At 58.6% G+C, this 12313-nt stretch overlaps 1 long non-coding RNA gene across 4 annotated transcripts; it reads right to left on the bottom strand.

The window, feature by feature from the left end:
- Positions 1 to 3753: 3753 nt before the first annotated feature.
- Positions 3754 to 12281, bottom strand: LOC123807863. 4 transcript variants are annotated; one of them, XR_006783728.1, is made up of 7 exons: positions 12142 to 12281; positions 11726 to 12024; positions 11398 to 11473; positions 10599 to 11110; positions 8285 to 9552; positions 6108 to 6330; positions 3754 to 5784 (listed from the first exon to the last, which is right to left on the bottom strand). It is a non-coding gene; the product is annotated as an uncharacterized LOC123807863 (long non-coding RNA). The 4 variants fall into 4 exon arrangements; XR_006783730.1 differs by having other exon boundaries at positions 8285 to 9490; XR_006783729.1 differs by lacking the exon at positions 11398 to 11473.
- Between the last annotated feature and the right edge of the window lie 32 nt (positions 12282 to 12313).

The following is a 12313-nucleotide window of genomic DNA, read 5'->3' as shown; positions in this document are numbered from 1 at the left end:
CGCAGGTCTCCTGGGTGCTCCTCTAGGCTGTGGCAGTTTCTCAGACTTTTCTCGTTTTGATGGTCACTGTGTACAATATTCCTCAGTTGGGGTTTGTCTGATGTTTCTCTCACAGTTAGACTTGGGATATGGTGTTTTCTTTTTAAGACTTTACTATTTCTAGAGAGAGGGGAAAGAGGGAAGAAAGAGAGGGAAACATCAATGTGTGGTTGTCTCTTGCACACCTCCCACTGGGGACCTGGCCTGCAACCCAGGCATGTGCCCCGAGTGGGAATCGAACCAGCAACCCTTTGGTTCGCAGACTAGCATTCAATCCACAAAGCCATGCTGATTCTAGGGAGGAAGACCGCAGAGGTAAAGGGCCATTTCCATCACGTCCTCTCAAGGGCACGCGCCCGGCATGACTTGCCTCGGTTGATGCTGCCCTCGGTCCCCCGGCCGAGGTAGGGTTTGTCAGCTTTCTCCGCCGTGGTTACCGTCCCCGGCTTCCACCGCGGGCCACCAGAGGGATGTCACCCGGCGGCCCGCACGCGAGGACTATGGAGCGGGTCTCCGGCTCCTCCAGGGGAAGGAGCTACCTCCGCTATTTGGGAATCTTCGTGGAAGGGTATCTCCTCTCCCTCACTGAGTTATCTAGTCTGTTGTTTGTTGGCATCGGTGTGGGCTTGTGGAAATTTATTTTACATTCCGGGCTGTGATCCAACGCAGCACCATCTGTCTTGTTGCTCAGGTTGGTCCAGCTTTGGCCACGGGGAGCTCTTTCCCTCTGCTCCGAGTCCCCCCGACCTGCCATCCTCGGCGTGTGTGTGCTGTGTGTGTGCGTGGCGCTTCCTCACGTTCTGACACATGCGACGCCCCAGGCTCCTGCTGCGTGTCCCCGCCTCCGCCATGGATCCCACCGTTTCCCCAAGGGGCCCTGGTCCCTTCCCTGGAGAAGGGTGTTAGAAACCAAGGTCCTGTGTGATCTTGGCTCCCGGGGTGTCCTGGCCTCTAGGGGCTCCCAGCTGACAGAGCAAGGACATGCGAGTCTGTGTGCAAACCCCCCTATCTGTAACTATTTCTGCACGTAACTCTACGTCTCTGTGGGAAGCCAGCCCCGAGTTTATGTTGATGTTTCCAACTCTAATCCATTCCCACACGGAACATTCTAGTCTCTCCCTTGCGCATCATCTGTACCCTCCCTCCCCCGCCGTGAGGCGCCTGGCTCCCACGGTCCGCGAGTGAGGTCCCTGCCGGTTTCACTCCAGGGCGCAGGTACGGTGGGGCTGGAATTGTCAGCTCGTGTCCCCGCCGGAGGCGGCTGTACCGACCAGAAGACGGTCATTTCGAGGCAGGAGACCGACCGCCCGGGGAGAACTCTGAGACCTCACCGCTGTCACCGGCCAGTGTCTGGCTCCTGGTTGCCGGGAAACGCCTTTTACTACCTAGGCAGAATAAATAGTAAACCGAGGCAGGGAGGAGGAAGGAGACAGGTCGCACACGCTAACTCAGCTGTCCCGAGCCTGGTCCGATAATATCACCAGGTGTTCCAACATCACAAGAAACACCATGTTAGCAAGAAAGAAGGGAAGTCCTTGAAACTCTATGGAGAGTTTGCACAATCTGGGAAAGAAAGCCTGGAAACCGTGCTTTCATCCCAGGGCCTGGATGCGGGGAGGGTCCCCGGTGCCCAAAGAGTGAGCCCATAAGACAACTTTGGTGAACTGCCCACCTCTGGTCACTGTCTGTTTTACGAGGGAGCCCCTGATGCTCACAGAAAGAACCCATAAACAACTCTGGGTGACTGCCCCAATTTTAATAAACTGTCTCCTGTCACGTGTTTGTTTTACAACAAGGTGAACAAGTGGGGTTTGGAGCAAGATGAGGATTCTGGCTAACAGACGCCCACACATACCTGAGTCTGGGTGGTTACCTCCCCCAGGAAAGCTGGCACCGCATTTACCCGTTAATTAATATGTAACTTTTTTTCTCCCACCCCACCAACTATGTAAGTCCTCAGGACAAAGGACTCCTCTCCCTTTCTCCCCTCCCCCCTCTCTTGGGATCTGGGTGCTGTTGGCTCTCGGGCAGGTGGGCCTCTGGCCACCCGGCCTCAGGCTGCCCGGGGGCTTGCCACCCTGGCCTTCAGCCGCTCTTGCTTTTGCCGCCCAGCTTTGCCTTTCGCAACAGCCCCCGCCCCCCGTCCTGCTCTCCTCCTTGGGAACGGGCCACTGATAAACTGACTGCACGCCACTAGATCTGCTGGTCTGTAATTCTTTTTTTTCCTCTCTCTCTTTTTTAAAGATTTTATTTATTTATTTTTGGAGAGGGAAGGGAGGGAGAAAGAGAGAGAGAGAGAAACATCAATGTGCGGTTGCTGGGGGCCGTGGCCTACAACCCAGGCATGTGCCCTGACTGGGAATCGAACCTGCGACACTTTGGTTCGCAGCCCGTGCTCAATCCACTGAGCTTCGCCACCCGGGGCGGTCTGTAATTCTTTACGTGCGTCGGCAGGAAGAACCAGGCCTCCCCCGCCAACAGCTGGGCCTTTGTTTCGTCTCCCTCTCCCACGCCCCTCGGTGAGGTTGTCCCACACAGGTCTCGTCCAGGTTGACTCTTCTGTCCCGCTCTGCGCTCTGCCCCGGGGCCCTCGACTCCCCGCGACCCCTCAGTGGGTTGTTAAACGTGAGGACACACTGAAGTCCGTTCATGGTGATGCCAAGTTCTGTGCCTTTCGGCCAACGCCAAAGCCTGCTGCTCATTGTGGGTCTCAGACCCGGCGAGTTTACCTCCTTAAGCATCTGGTGTTTCTCGTACCCCTGCCTGCGCCCCACCCTGGAGCCCCGGGCAACTGCTTTGCGTGGCCCTCACGGCGCCGCCGTTTCCCGAGCGTCCCGTGAAGGGAGTCACGCAGCCCGCCTTCCTCACGGGGCAGTGCGCGCCTGAGACGCGCCCACGCCCTCTGCGCCGCGGTGGCCCGTTTCCTCCTCGTCTCAGAGCGACGTCCCGCTGTCTGGAGGCAGCGCCGCGCACTCCCCCAGGCACCCACTGCAGAGTGACTCGGTCGCTTCCCGCCGTGGGTGATTGTACACGTGCAGCTGTTTGCACGCACGCTGTAAACCCAGTTAGGTAAACACCCAGGAGCCCAGCCGGTGGGTAAGGAACTGCCCCAGTGTCCTCCGACATGGCCGCACCTTTGCGCAGCCCACTGGCCACGAAGGGCAGGCCCCACGGCCGGCATCCTCCGCCGCGGCTCGTGGCGCGATTAGCGTTCTGGATCTTAGCCGGTCCCAGTCAGAGGTGTGTCTCCTCGTTGGTCTCATTTGCGTTCTCCCGATGACGACACAGGATGCTGACCGCCCTTGTGCACCCTGTTTGCCCTGTGTGGGGAGGGCTGTGTCCAGATCTTTGCTTGTTCGTTAGCTGGGCTGCTTGTTTTCTGTTTTCTGTTTGTTTGGGCTATGTGTTTACCCACCTGGCAGAGCGGCAGGTGTGTTGACACCAGCATCACCGCGCACACACACGAGTGACGTGTTGCACTGTGATGTGATGATGTGAGGACAGCTGCGGTGTGGCCGGACAGGAAGAGTTTCAGTTCCATTATCTTTTTTAAATATTTTTATTTATTTATTTTTAGAGAGAGGGGAAGGGGAAGGGGAAGGGAGGGAGAAAGGGAGGGAGAGAAACATCAGTGTGTGGTTGCCTCTCACTCACCCCCTACTGGATACCTGGCCCGCAACCCAGGCATGCACCCCGACTGGGAATCGAACCGGTGACCCTTTGCTTTGCAGTCTGGAGCTCAATCCACTGAGCCACGCCAGCCAGAGCTCAGTTCCATTATCTTATGGGGCCACTGTAGTATATGTAGTTGGTTCTTTTCTTTTTCTTTTTTTAATTTTAATTGCTGTTCAAGTGTTTTCTAACTGTTGACGTCTAAGAATTGTTTGTATATTTTGGATAAAGGTTTTTTATTCAGATCCGTGCTCAGCAGCTGTTCTCTGTCAGCCTGGGGCTCGCCCGCCCCATTCTTTCAGCGGTGTCTTTCACAGAACAGACATTTTTAATTTTAATAAAGATGAAACTACATTTTTTCTCTTAGACCATGCTACCAGTGTTGTGTTTAAAAACTCATCACCAACCCCAAAGTCATGTAGATTTTTCTCCTATGTTTTCTTCAAGAAGTTTTGTTGTTTTGCATTTTACATTTAGGTTTACGAACCATGTTTTATAAAGGTTTTATTTATTTTTAGAGAGAGGGGGAGGGAGAAGGAGAGGTGGAGAAACATCAGTGAGCGCGAGGAACACCCCTGGGCGTCGCCCCTCCCGCCCTGGCCAGCGGCCTGCCCCCTACCTGGCCTGTGCCCCGACCTGGACCCCGCCCAGGCACCCTTTGGTTTGCAGGACGACGCCCAGCCCGCTGAGCCACACCAGTGTGTGTGTGTGTGGGGGGGGGAAGGGACCCATGACCCATTCTGAATTAATTGTCATGTAAGGTCTGGGTCTCCGTTCTTCGATTCTTCTGCATGTGGACCCCCAGTGGTTCCTGCTCCGTTTACTGAGGGACTTTCTCCGTAGAGCTGACTTTGGTCTGATGTCAGAGGTCAGCGGGCTCTAACTGTGTGGGTCTATTTCTGGGCTTTCTGTTGTGTTCCATTGTTCTGTGTGTCCTTTCTCCAGTAACACATTGTCATTGTCTTGACATCTAGTACTACGAGTCCTCCATCTTGGTTGCCTGGGTGCACTGTGGTCCCCGGGCTCCGGAATGGTTCTGGTTTGCATGTGAAAGGCACCCTCCCAGGCCAGGCATTCGCTGCCTCCAGGAACTGGGAGCCCTGGGCGGGGCAGCCTCTCCGGAGTCTGGAAAGCCCGATCTGGCTGGGTAGCGTCGGTGACTTGGAGCATCGTTCTGATGCACCAAGGTTGTGGGTTCGATTCCCATGCAGGAATCAACAATGAATGCATAAGTAGGTGGAATAACAAATGGATATTTCTCTCTCTCTAAGATAAATAAGAACTTCGAAAAAGAATAACAGAAACTGAAAGGGCACGATGAGTACATTTGGCCTCTGGATGCTGTGACCTCACAGGGAGGAATCTTCATGGGGATGGCAGAGAATCCGTGTAGTGTGAGAGCACAGACGACGTTTTATTACGAGGATGAAATGGAGTCGCACCAGTAGAAACAGCAGTCCCTCTGGGCTGGTCCATAACACTCTCGCTGACATGGGCGTTACCCAAAAAGTCTGGGTGGAAAACTGGGGTGGGGGGGAGCAGAAGGAGGCCCTGGGGAGCGAGCGGTCCTCTGCATTGATCCGCAGCCTGGCCCGGTGAGCTTCTGCGAGGGGGCGTAGGCGGGTGCGCTGCCGCAGCGGCGAGCATCCTGCGTACCAGGGTGAGGCTGAGCAGACAGCGAGCCCCGAGCGTGAAGGATCCCCAGGCTCAAAGGAAGAAAAGCAACCCCTGTGGGGCGGGTTCCTCTTGCGCCTCAGCCCATGGGGCTGCGGGGCAGAGGCCTGAGCGCCAGGGGGCAGCCGTCTCCCTCATGTCCAGCAGCGAGCCAGCCGGGCCGGGGCCACGCCCCCTGGGGTGCGCCGGCCCCGTGGGTCCCCCCTCAGGGGTGTGGGTCTCGCTCTCGTGGCTGAGCCTGTGGGTAGGCCCTCCAGTCCAGAAGTCCCTACGCAACTTGGCCTCCGTGGTCAGTGTCGTTGGTGACTCGGTGATGGGCAAGCGGCCAGGCCTCCGGGTTGTGGGCTCCTAATAGCCAAGCTCCTCGGTGGAACAGTGGGTCACGCGGAGGGCTTGGGCCTGTCATGGATTAGGTGTCACAGGGTAAGTTTCACTCCTCAAAGGCCCCGTGTGAACTTACCCTGGGCCCTAGTAATATTTTAACTGCAGGTCCCATTAATCAAGCCAATGTGTACATGCCAAAGACTTTAATTTCAATTTATTCCTTCCGTTAACACGTCTTTGCCCAGCTTGGGGTATTCTGGAGCACGAAGCGCTCTCACTGTCCGTGAAGGGGCGCTCCTGTGGTTCCCGGGGACAAGAACTTCCGGAGACCCGCAGGGGAGGGGGGGGCCGTGGTGCGGTTTATGGATGACGCACAATAAGGGGGTTCCCCTCCTTACCTGCAGTGCCCCAGCTCTGCCCCTCCCACCATGGAAAAGGTCCAGTCCTCAGCAAGGCCAGGACGAAAGCCGGTGTCCAGAGTTTCTTCTGCACAGCCGAGTCCGGTCCAGCATCCGGCCAGCTTCGCGTGTTTCCGGCCGCAGCGCGGTGCTGCGCTGCGGTACTCGGGCGCCTCCTGGAGCCTGCGCGTGGAGCTTGCATGCGTGGCCACGGACCACGTGGCTGTGGAGAGAGGACACACAAATGCGAGGTGTGAGTGCAGGTCACTGGCAAAAGGCAAAGAGAGCTTAGTCCCTGGGGGTCCCATGCCCTCTGCCGCGCGTTCGCTGCGGGCCGCGTGTGATCGCGTGCTCCCGGGCGAGAGCGCGCAGGAATGAACGGCGTGAGCGCATCACGGGGCTGGGGGTGGGGGGGAGATAGAGAGATTCCTTGTTCCCCTGGGATTATATTAGCCTGGTTTTGGGATGGACCAGCTGACTTTTCAAAATGACCAATCAACTTCCCAAGCTTTCATGGGTTCTGGAGGGGTCTGCACCCCTAGTTAGGCTGGCAGGCCCCTGTGGCCCAGCACCTCCCCTGTGCCCCCAGCAACCAGTGCTGGAGGGAAGAAGGGACAAGTGTCACTCCCCTTGGCGAGGCAGTTCCGTGGTCCCCTGGGGTGCGAAGCTGGAGCTTCCTGGCGAAGCAAACCGGCTCGTGCCGGCCAGGTTATTAAGCCCCGCCCCTCGCGCCCGTTGCGCCCCTTCTCAGTGTCCGTCTAACCAGCGACGGGACTCCGTGCCGGCGGGAAACGTGGGCAAAGCCCCGTTCAAACGAGGTGCATCTGGTTTCCCTCTGTTTTATCTTTCGTTACTTCCCTGAGATTATAGGGGCGACAGTGTTTAAATTTAGTGCGACCCCCAGTATTTGATCCCAGTAGTAGTTCCCTAAGGTTTTGTCAATGGGTGTGTTTTAGCAAATGATGTAGAACCTCTGTTGTAGAGGCGCCAAAGAACACGTGCTTATTGACTTTGGAGAGAGAAGGGAGAGACAGAGAGAGAGAGAGAGACATCGACGTGAGGAACACCAGTCCATCACCTCCGGGGGCAGGGACTGAACCCGCGGCCCACGTCTGTGACCTGACTGGGAATCAAACCCCCAACTCTCCGGTTTATGGGGCTACCCTCCACCAGTTGAGCCCCACCAGCCAAGGCACCAGTTGGCACTTTTAACAGCCTTTTGTTATTTATTTTAGTATATATACATCTGGTTGTATATTTGTTATAGACAATTATTCTATAAATTTTTATTGCATAAACTTTTGAGTTCCGCTTGAGTCAAATTATGGACTTTCGTTCTAGGTAACCATGTAAATTTTATTCATCAGATAGTGTTACAAATATATAAAATATGTAACTTACTTATTAACCTTTTGCTTTCTTTCTCTGTAGCTAGTGGACTTTTCTTCTGTTTTTTTTTTTTTTTCCTTTCCCACCCTCCCCGGCCTGCCCCCTCCCACCTTTTTTTCTGTTTTAAGCTTTTAGCCGCTTGCAGCTGTGGTTTTCGTGTTCTGTCCCGGGCTGATGGGGAAGGAAGGGGCAGGGGGAGAGGCCCAGCAGCGTGTCTCGCAGCAGCCTCTGCCGTGAAGGTCCCTCCGTCCCTCCCCGCTTCCTGACCCCCTCCTCCCCACTCCTCCTCACCCCTGGTCCTCCCTCCGGGTGCGGCCCCCCTCCCACTGGAGGAGGGAAGCCTGGGGCAGCCCCGAGACAAACCCACGACGAGGGCACTTCGCGCAGGACCTGGGGTGCTGTGGCCACAGAGGGGACGCCCTCCCACGCTGTGACTCACTGGGTGGCGAGCAGCGCACCCCTCGGCACCCTGGGGCAGGCTGAAAGATACAGGAGCGTGGCACCTCCGAGTGTCACCACCCATGCTGCAGGGCCAGGGGAGTGTCCCACCTCGCTCCCTTTGGAGGAGCCTTTCCTGAGCTCAGCTCATCAAGCGAGGAAAAGGGGTGCCCGGCAACGCCCTCCCAGAGCCAGGGCTCCGGCCAGAGCTCAAGGAGGGCTCAGCTCTTGGTTCCGGAAGCCAGTCCCCAGCCAGCCCTGCAAGTACGGCCACAGCGGTGGTGCCAGGTGCCCCGGTGCCAGGCTGCGGCACCTCCCAGGCTGCTGGGGATGGCTGCCGAGCCCCTTACCGTGCAGAGAGCAGTCTCCAGACCTGCCACCGCCGTCTGACGCCAAGCCACCTGCCTGCCATGCGCAGGTTTCATTCTGAGCCACCTGTGGCGAGGCCGACAGGTTGGGGGACCTCCGCCATTGACCTCCGCCATTGGCAGCCCACTTGGTGCGGCTCCCGGGAGGAACAGCAGAGCGGGGCGGGTGCGGCCGGGCGGGAGCCTCCCACGCAGTGTCCTGGGGAGGCAGGGGAGGCTGGCCCAGGCCCGGCCCGTCTGGGTGAGCTCATCGCGGTTGTCCGGCCAGTGTCTGGTGCCAGGCCCCGGGGATGCGGGCAGGAACACCGGCCCTGAGCGCGGGCACCCCGCTGGTCAGTGCCCACGTGGAAGGCGCCCACCTGGGCTCAGTGCTGATGGACTGTCTGCAGAACCGTCTGGTCCTGGGAGGGGCAGTCTCTTCGGGGTCAGCGACACCCCAAGAAGCCACAGCATCAGAAGCACAGAAAACAGAGGCGCAGGTGACGCACCACCGGTGGGTGTGGGCATCGGTCTTGGTTTTATGGCCACGCACCGCCGCAGGGCACGCGTCACCATGCGACTTCTGCCCGCTCTCCTCCTGTGGCTGAGGGCTGGGCCCTACCGGCAGAGCTGCTCCGAACACCCCTGCCCTGGTCGTCCGGTGGGCTTGCACCTTCCTTTCTGGGGCCCTGCGCCCAGGAGCGAAACTCCTGGGTCCCGGGTGGCCCTCCTCGGGTGCTGGCAGGTCCTGCTGCAGTTCCCACGGAGGCTGAACCATGTTTGAACCCGTGACACACCCTGGACTCGCGTCTCTCTCCTGATTTGGGGAATCTTCGTCCATTACTCGTTTGACCAGATGTTTGTCGTGTTTGTTCTTTCATTGAGCCAATTGTTATCAAGGGCACCTTCTTTGCCGGACACTGTTCTGGGCATATGGACGCCAGGCGTGACCCCCAGGGCACAAGACCCTCCAGAGGCAGGAACAGGCGACAAGCAAGTATTAAAATAAATGCACGCTATAAAAGTTTATTTCAGATGAGGGTAACCGTCACCACGTATGACTAAGTTGTGATTATAATTCCTGGGACAGGCGACTTCTATGAGGAAAACGAGGCAGCGAAGGGTGACGTTGCTTCTCCATCCTCGTCCTTAGAGCGGTCGCAGGCGGTGCCGGGAGTCTGCCTTCCTAGTCTCTCTCGTGTGCTTTCGCTGGAACAGAGGGTGGGGTGGTTTTTCTTCTTCTAATCCTCACCAGAGGACAAGCTCGTTGACTTCAGAGAGAGGGGAAGGGGGGAGGGAGGGAGAGGGAGAGAGAGAGGCATCGGTGTGAGAGAGAAGCATCGACTGGCTGCCTCCTGCACACGCCCTGGCTGGGAACGGAACCCGCAACCCAGGCGTGTGCCCTGACTGGGGATCGAACCCGTAACCTTTCAATTCGTGGGATGACGCTCCAACTGTCTGACTCACAGCAGGTGGGGCTGGGTTTTCTTCTTCTTTAACAGACTGCTTACACACTTCCATCTCTGCCTTATTTACTCACTCCATGGGGGAAACAGCCTTTTGTGTCTCTTGGGAGAGGGTTATTCCCCATCCTCGGCCCAGTTCTGCTCCTCCAGTAACTGTTTTCCTGGGTGGGGTGCTCGGTCCTCTTTCAGGCATTGACCTCCCTCCCACGGGGGCTGAGAGGGCTGCAGGCAGCTTGAGTCCCAGGGTGCTTCGGGCACCCTGGGAGGGGCACCGCTGGGAGGGGCCGCACCCGCAAACTCTGGCCTTTTTCCTGCAGATCTGGGCCGGAAAGAGGACCCCCGCTGAGCAGCCCAGGCTACAGTCAAGTCTACGGGTGTGGGAGCAGAGCTCTCGGACCCAGGGCCTCTGGTCCTGCAGTCAGGGTTGGGAGGGTCATCCCTCGGGCTGTGGCCCTTGAGGGGTGGGGTGGGGGTGGGGGTGGGGGCGTGGAGGGGTCAGGGCAGAGTGGCTGGTCTTGTTGGAGCACCCTCGGTTTCCAGCTGTGAGAGTCCCTGTTGCTAATGGCGTTAGCGACTTTAAACCAAAACAAACTCGTCTATTTCTCTGGATATACCTACCTATTGTAGCTTTACAAAATAAGCTTCATGATTTACCGAAAAACTGTGAAGCTAGTATTGAGAGTTCGGTTAGCTTCCACACCAAAATTTCTTTCTTTTAATGTCGTGTAACTGTGGCGCATTTGTTACAATTAATGCACTGATATCGACACACTGGTATTCACCAACGCCCACACTCTGTTCCGATTCCCTTGGTTCGCCCCTAAGGCCCCTTCCCTGGCCCAGGACCCCACCTGGGACACCGACCGCCTGACAGACAAGGTGCACTTTCCTCCACTGCCGGGCTGAGCTTCCAGGGTCCGGGCCGACCTCAGGGAATCGGGGGTTGCTTGGCCAGGGCGCTGGATTGGGAGGCACGTGTCTTGAACTTTTGTTTCACGCCATGCCTGTCTCCAGCGTGGCCTTCGATTCCTCCCGCTTGGGCCTCCGTTTCCTCCTCCACGCAGTGAAGCCGGGGCTGCTGGTTTCTCCCACAGCCTCAATCTTGGGGTGCACGTGTGGGTGAAGCTTTCTGAGCCTTTCCTTGGGTCGGAGGGAGCTGGCCAGTGTGGCGGTGTCCCCCGAAGGCAGAGCTGGGACCCACTGAACGCAGCGCAGGGGCCCACACTCGGACTTGGGGCCCCTTCAGGTCAAAGGTCGGGGCCTGTCCTGCTTTGCTCCCGCGCTCCGCAGGGAAGGCCCTCCTCAGCTCTGGGCCCCCGTTTCCCTGCATGGGAAGTGCCAGCTGGTGGCAGCGTCCCTCTGGCTGGGGAGAGAGCAGATGGGCCCGGGGAGCGGGGGTTCTGTTTCCGGGCAACGGTGGGCTCCGGGCTCTCCCCGTTGGGTGAGGCCGGGGGACCCAGCCTCCGTCTGCCCTGCCCCACACCTGACTGGGGACCGGGAGCTGGTTGTCACAGGATGCCCCGCGCAGGTGCTTTCTTACTCAGCTCCTGCCAGGGCTGCCTGCGCCCGGGGCGGAGGGAGGCCTGCCAACGGCGCCACGCCCCTGGACCCTGGACTTGCCGGAGGCCGCAGGGGAGCTCGCATTGTTACCTGCCCGCCTGTGGTTCCTGGGCGGCTCCCGGGCGGCTCCCAGCATGGCCGGGCCGTGGTCCCCGCGTGCACGAGGCTTGCCCCCCAAAGGAGAGAGAGGAAGGAGACAGGGGTCCCCGGGAGGGTGACTACGAGGAGCCCTGTGCCCTCGCTCCCACACACCTGGGCTCTTCACCCAGGAAACGTCAGGCTCTTCCAGGCTTCTGAGCCTTTGCCCGCGCCGTTTCTTCTACCACCAGCCCCCTTCCCACTGTTAGCTGTTGAACTCCTACTCCTCCGTCAAGGCCCAAGGCAAAAGATCCCTCTTCTGGACTGTAGTTACTCCTACCTGTGTCGTGGCACGTATCACCCTGAGTCATAATAGGCCTCTTCCTGGGCAGGTGTCCCCGTGTCCCACGCTGCACCTGAAGGCGGGGTGGGGGCTGACTCCCCACGAGGTCGTGAGACACCTCACTCGCCCTCTGCGTTGTTGCGTTAAGTGAAGGGGGGGGGGCGGGTAGAGGAAGGGAGGATTGCTGGGGTGAATTTTTCCTGAGCACCTGCTTTTTCATTAATTTCTGCCCTCCTGCAGTAGGGGGCCCATCACCAGCTTGCCGGTGGGACAGGAGTAGCAGGAACTCGAGGGACCTGGCGGCGGGGAGAACCGGTGCTCAGCGGCAGCGCGATCTCTGTGACCCAGGACGCCTCCCCTCCCCCGCCCCCCGCCCCCGGGGCGAGCCCCACAGGGAGGGCGGGGCAGCGCACCAGGGCGTCCCCGAACGACCCGGCCGCCAGGGACTCTCTCAGGTTGCGCGCTCACAGTCCCATTTCCCCACGCGGGTGGCAGAGGGTCCCGGAGCCATTGCGACCTCCCCCCAGACCTGGGCGGTGTCGGAGCCCCGCGGCCTCCGGCAGACACTAGGCGGCAGCGCCTGGG

The sequence above is a fragment of the Phyllostomus hastatus genome, unplaced genomic scaffold (genome assembly GCF_019186645.2).
Source record: "Phyllostomus hastatus isolate PE091 unplaced genomic scaffold, TTU_PhHast_1.1 phas_scaffold_501, whole genome shotgun sequence".
Taxonomy (NCBI): Eukaryota; Metazoa; Chordata; class Mammalia; order Chiroptera; family Phyllostomidae; genus Phyllostomus; species Phyllostomus hastatus.
This window is presented reverse-complemented; position numbering and strand designations above follow the sequence as displayed.